Source organism: Entelurus aequoreus, linkage group LG14 (genome assembly GCF_033978785.1).
Source record: "Entelurus aequoreus isolate RoL-2023_Sb linkage group LG14, RoL_Eaeq_v1.1, whole genome shotgun sequence".
Classification (NCBI taxonomy): domain Eukaryota; kingdom Metazoa; phylum Chordata; class Actinopteri; order Syngnathiformes; family Syngnathidae; genus Entelurus; species Entelurus aequoreus.
The window spans coordinates 57,355,526-57,362,203 of NC_084744.1; positions in this window are offsets into that span (position 1 = coordinate 57,355,526).

Sequence of the window (6,678 nt, forward strand, 5' to 3'; positions counted from 1 at the left end):
TAAACAGTAAAAAAAAATGATAATTTATTTTTTAACACTTTAATGAGTAGGAACTGTCACGCCAATTTTCTTCCCATCACAAAAACCCATTTACTTCCGGGGTCATTTCCGCTTACGTCAGTTCCTCTTACGTCATTGACAGCGATAGATAGCACTTCGTTTGACTCTTTTTTATAATACAGCGTTAACAAAACGTCTGAATTATCAACAATAATGTTGATTTAAAGTACAGACATTTAAAGGCCTACTGAAAGCCACTACTACCGACCACACAGACTGATAGTTTATATATCAATGATGAAATCTTAACATTATAACACATGCCAATACGGCCGGGTTAACTTATAAAGTGACATTTTAAATTTGCCGCTAAACTTCCGGTTCGAAACGCCTCTGAGGATGACGTATGCGCGTGACGTAGCCCGGCGAACACGGGTATGCCTTCCACATTGAAGCCAATACGAAAAAGCTCTGTTTTCATTTCATAATTCCACAGTATTCTGGACATCTGTGTTCGTGAATCTGTTGCAATCATGTTCATTGCATTATGGAGAAGGAAGCTGAGCAAGCAAAGAAGAAAGTTGTCGGTGCGAAATGGACGTATTTTTCGAACGTAGTCAGCCACAACAGTACACAGCCGGCGCTTCTTTGTTTACATTCCCGAAAGATGCAGTCAAGATGGAAGAACTCGGATAACAGAGACTCTAACCAGGAGGACTTTTGACTTCGATACGCAGACGCCTGTAGAGAACTGGGACAACACAGACTCTTACCAGGATTACTTTGATTTGGATGACAAAGACGCAGACGTGCTACTGTGAGTATGCAGCTTTGGCTTCTAAACATTTGATCGCTTGACCGTATGTGCGCAACTTTTTTTTGCGTATGTACGTAACTTTTTTAAAATATATAAGCTTTATGAACCTTGGGTTAGGTGAACGGTCTTTTGGGCTGAGTGATTGTGTGTGTTGATCAGGTGTTTGAATTGTATTGGCGTGTTCTATGGAGCTAGGAGCTAGCATAGGAGCTAGCATAACACGTACCGTACCGTACGTGCGCGTCACGTACGTAACTTTTTAAAAATATATAAGCTTTATGAACCTTGGGTTAGGTGAACGGTCTTTTGGGCTGAGTGATTGTGTGTGTTGATCAGGTGTTTGAATTGTATTGGCGTGTTCTATGGAGCTAGGAGCTAGCAGAGGAGCTAGGAGCTAGCATAACAAACACGCAGGTGTTTTTATGCAGGATTAATTTGTGGCATATTAAATATAAGCCTGGTTGTGTTGTGGCTAATAGAGTATATATATGTCTTGTGTTTATTTACTGTTGTAGTCATTCCCAGCTGAATATCAGGTCACCCCCGGCTCTCACAGCATCTTCCCTATCTGAATAGCTTCAACTCCCCACTAGTCCTTCACTTGCACTTTACTCATCCACAAATCTTTCATCCTCGCTCAAATTAATGGGGAAATTGTCGCTTTCTCGGTCCGAATCTCTCTCACTTCATGCGGCCATCATTGTAAACAATAGGGAACTTTGCGTATATGTTCAACTGACTACGTCACGCTACTTCCGGTAGGGGCAAGCCTTTTTTTTATCAGATACCAAAAGTTGCAATCTTTATCGTCGTTGTTCTATACTAAATCCTTTCAGCAAAAATATGGCAATATCGCGAAATGATCAAGTATGACACATAGAATAGATCTGCTATCCCCGTTTAAATAAAAAAAAATTCATTTCAGTAGGCCTTTAACATTATATATTAATTAATATTACTGAAATGTTTCAACAATAATGTTGATTTAAAGTACAGACATTGAACAGTATTATATATTAATTAATATTAGTGAAATGGTTTCAACAATAATGTTGATTTAAAGTAGTACAGACATTTAACAGTATTATATATGAATTAATATTTTTTGCACGTTACCACGAAGACAGAAGTTCGCAGCAGCGGCCCTAACACTCCGCTTGAAATGTTGCGAAGCCTGCTGGTGTTTGACATAAGTCCCCTGGGACAGATAAAGACGAATATCATCCAGTGACACCACCATTTTCAGGAGATTTGGATGTATCGATCGCTGGCAATGACGTGAGAGGAAATGACGTAAGTAAGAGGAACTGACGTAAACGGAAATGACCCCGGAAGTAAATGGGGGCTAGGAAGGTTTTTGTGATGGGAAGAAAATTGGCGTGACAGAACCTTTTGGATCCACAATAATTTTAGAGTGATTTGTTTTTAAGTGCCATTGCTCAAAACATTATAATGAATTAAAATCGATGGTGTTAGGAGTTATTGACCTTTTTAAGGCTCCAATTATCATATAATCTCAAATATTCTACTGAAAAATTTTATTGGGTGAAAATATTGCATATTTTGTGTTTTTTCCATTAAAAAAATTGGTTTTCTTTGACAAAAAGAGCATACAACTTAAATCTTTAAAAACGTTATATTGACAGATAGACCTAATGTTGATCTAGAGATTTAAAACTTGAATAATAATAAAAATAATAATACTGAATAATGACACATTTTTAATATTTTTTTTGACCAAAACCTTTTGGGGTCCCCGGGATCAAGCCTGAGTGGAGGCCTAAATGTACATTTTTTTATACATATATTGTATTGGTTTTTGAAATAAAAAATATCAAAATGGCCCCTGCTTGCTTTGATTTTTCAGTGTGCGGCCCTCAGTGGAAAAAGTTTGGACACCCCTGCATTAGTTGGTATCACATTTTTTTTGTTCATGAAAAATGTTTTGCAAATCTATTCATCAATGCATTTAGTAAAAAAGGATGTCACATCTGAATGGTGTACTTCCAGATCAAGCTGCCTCCCAATGAAACAAAATAAGTCACTAGCCAGTGTTGTGCAGTTGGTAGACTGGACACACACACAAAAACATGTTGTGTTAGTTTCCTGCTGTCGCTTCTTGTTTTCATAGAGCTCATATTGCTGTAAAAACAACACGGCAAACAAATACAAGAAAGCAATAAATGGGATTGTTTTGAAATAATTTTTGGAATTTCTTCATAATGAAAATACATATTTTGTTTTTGATTTCACGTCTCGTCAAAGTGTCTTCCCGCTGGGAAATGTTGAGTGAGTTGACTTGTGAGTCAGCGCCCTCTGCTGGATGGATAGCTGCATGACTGAGTTTTCCCTTCAGGCTGTGCCCTCAAACCACTTTTTGTTTAATTTACCTTCAAAAAATAAAACAGTTCATTACCATTTAAAGCAGACAGACGTATTTTTGGTATTTACTGGTATTTTTCAGAAGCAGTATAGTACCATCCGTCCATCCATCCATTTTCTTCCGCTTAGGTCGGGTGGCGGGGGCAGCAGCCTAAGCAGAGAAGCCCAGACTTCTCTCCCTCCAGCCACTTGGTCCAGCTCCTCCCGAGGAATCCCGAGGCGTTCCCAGGCCAGCTGGAAGACATAGACTGTCCTGGGTCTGGCCTCCGGGTGGAATCCTGACCGGATGCCCGAACCACCTCATCTGGCTCCTCTTGATGTGGAGGAGCAGCTTCTCACCCTATCTCTAAGGGAGAGCCCCGCCACCTGACGGAGGAAACCGGTTTCGCCCGCTTGTACCCCTGTTCGGTCATAACCCAAAGCTCATGACCATAGGTGAGGATGAGAACGCAGATCGACCGGTAAATTAAGAGCTTTGCCTTCCGGCTCACCTCCTTCTTTACCACAACGGATCGATACAGTGTCTGCATTACGGAAGACGCCGCACCGATCCACTCTTCCCTCACTCGCGAACAAGACTCCGAGGTACTTGAACTCCTCCACTTGGAGCAAGATCTCTTCCCCAACCCGGAGATGGCACTCCACCCTTTTTCGGGTGAGAACCATGGACTCATCCCAGTCGCTCCACATTGAGCTGCAAACCGATCCAGTGAGAGCTGAAGATCCTGGCCAGATGAAGCCATCAGGACCACATCATCTGCAAAAAACAGAGACCTAATCCTGCAGCCACCGAACCGGATCCCCTCAACGCCCTGACTGCGCCTAGACATTCTGTCTATAAAAGATGGAAACAGAATCGGTGACAAAGAGCAGCCCTGGCAGAGTCCAAGCCTCACTGGAAACAGGTCCGACTTACTGCCGGCAATGCGGACCCAGTTCTGACGTTGATCATACCGGGAGTGGACCGCCACAATCGGACAGTCCGTTACCCCATACTGGTAGGTGCTGCTGAGAAGGTGATTGGTTGCAAACTCCCACCCCTCCAGGACCTGTTCTCCTCCAGGACCAGGAGGCGTGTGGGTCGGATCACAGCTGACTCTTCTCACCCTGGACACAAACTATTCTCCCCTCTCCCCTCTCCCCTCAGGCAGGAGACTACGGTCCATCCAGACCCACACCTCCCGCCACCTGAACAGTTTTTTCCCCTCGGCCATCAGACACATGAACAATAACAAGATCTGATAGCTCAGTTACAGCTCATGTTATTCTATTCTGTGTTATATGTGTTTTATGTTGCACGATTGCGCCAAGTAAAATTCCTAGTTTGTGAACCCGTTCTCAAACAATGGCAATAAAAACTATTCTGATTCTGATTCTCTCTGAGCACTCCTCACAGGACTCCCCGAGGGACACGGTCGAATGCCTTCTCCAAGTCCACAAAGCACATGTAGACTGGTTGGGCAAACTCCCATGCACCCTCAAAGACCCTGCCGAGAGTATAGAGCTGGTCCACAGTTCCACGACCAGGACGAAAACCACACTGTTCCTCCTGAATCCGAGGTTCGACTATCCGGCGTAGCCTCCTCTCCAGTACACCTGAATAGACCTTACCGGTAAGGCTGAGGAGTGTGATCCCACGATAGTTGGAACACACCCTCCGGTTCCCCCTTCTTAAAGAGAGGAACCACAACCCCGGTCTGCCAATCCAGAGGTACCGCCCCCAATGTCCACGCGATGCTGCAGAGTCTTGTCAACCAAGACAGCCCCACAGCATCCAGAGCCTTAAGGAACTCCGGGCGGATCTCATCCATTCCAATCCGGCTTCAGAACTAACCACTCCACTGATACATGCCTTCTCTATCTGACCGACCACATCAAACATGAGGTGGACGCGGGCAAATGCTGCGGCATGGTCATGCTGGACCTTCAGAAGGCCTTTGACACGGTTAACCACGCTATACTGTTGGATAAGCTCAGAGCAATCGGATTTAACAAAACCTCTTGGAGCTGGATGCAGTCTTACTTGGAGGGGAGGGAGCAGGTGGTAGAGGTGAACGGCACCATGTCCCCCCCCCCCCCCCCCCCCCTCTCTCGGTGAGCTGTGGAGTCCCCCAAGGCAGTATATTGGGACCTTTACTGTTCCTAATATACATAAACGACATGTCATCGGCATGCGACTGTGAATTGTTTTTGTTTGCGGATGACTCTGCCCTGCTGGTATCAGACAAGGACAAGTCACAGGTGGAGAAAATCCTCAGTGCTGAGCTGTGTAGAACTTGCACCTGGCTCGCTGACAACAAGCTATCCATCCACTTGGGTAAAACAGAATCCATCCTGTTTGGGTCCCACATCAAACTTAAGAGAGTCAATGACTTCAACATAAAAGTAGGTGACAGTGTCATCACCAGGAAAGATGAGGTCACCTACCTAGGTTCCATTCTAGAGGCTAACCTTTCCTGTGACAAAATGGCAACCAAGGTAATCAAAAAGGTTAACCAACGAACGAGATTTCTCTACAGAATTTCCTCTCTGGTCAACAAAAGCACCTTGAGGATTCTGGCGGGAACTCTCGTTCAACCCTTTTTCGATTATGCATGCACCTCCTGGTACCCTAGCACCTCCAAAACCCTCAAATCTAAACTCCAAACATCTCAGAACAAGCTAGTCAGGTTACTTCTAGACCTCCACCCCAGATCCCACCTCACTCCTACCCACTTCTCTAAAGTGGGCTGGCTCAAGGTGGAGGACAGAGTTAAACAACTTGCACTGAGCCTAGTCTATAAAATCCACTATACCTCCCTGATACCGAAGTACATGTCAAACTACTTCCTTAACGTAAATGACCGCCATAACCACAACACCAGGGGGAGCTCCACTAACCACGTTAAACCCAGATTCCGAACTAACAAAGGTCTTAACTCATTCTCTTTCTATGCCACATCAATGTGGAATGCGCTCCCAACAGGTATAAAAGAAAGGGCATCTCTATCCTCCTTCAAAACCGCACTAAAAGTTCACCTCCAGGCAGCTACAACCCTAAACTAACACCCTCCCCGGATTGCTAATAATCAAATGTAAACAATCAAATGCAGATACTTTTTCTTTTTCTTATGCCTTCTGATCTCTCTCTCTCTCTCTCTATGTCCACTACTTGATGTCCATACCCCCCCCCCCACCCCCCACCCCCTCCACACCCCTGATTGGAAATAATGTAAATAATTCAATGTGATTATCTTGTGTGATGACTGTATTATGATGATAGTATATATGATAGTATATATCTGTATCATGAATCAATTTAAGTGGACCCCGACTTAAACAAGTTGAAAAACTTATTCGGGTGTTACCATTTAGTGGTCAATTGTACGGAATATGTACTTCACTGTGCAACCTACTAATAAAAGTCTCAATCAATCAATCAAAAACCCCCGGGGCCTTGCCACCGAGGAGCTTTTTAACTACCTCAGCAACCTCAGCCC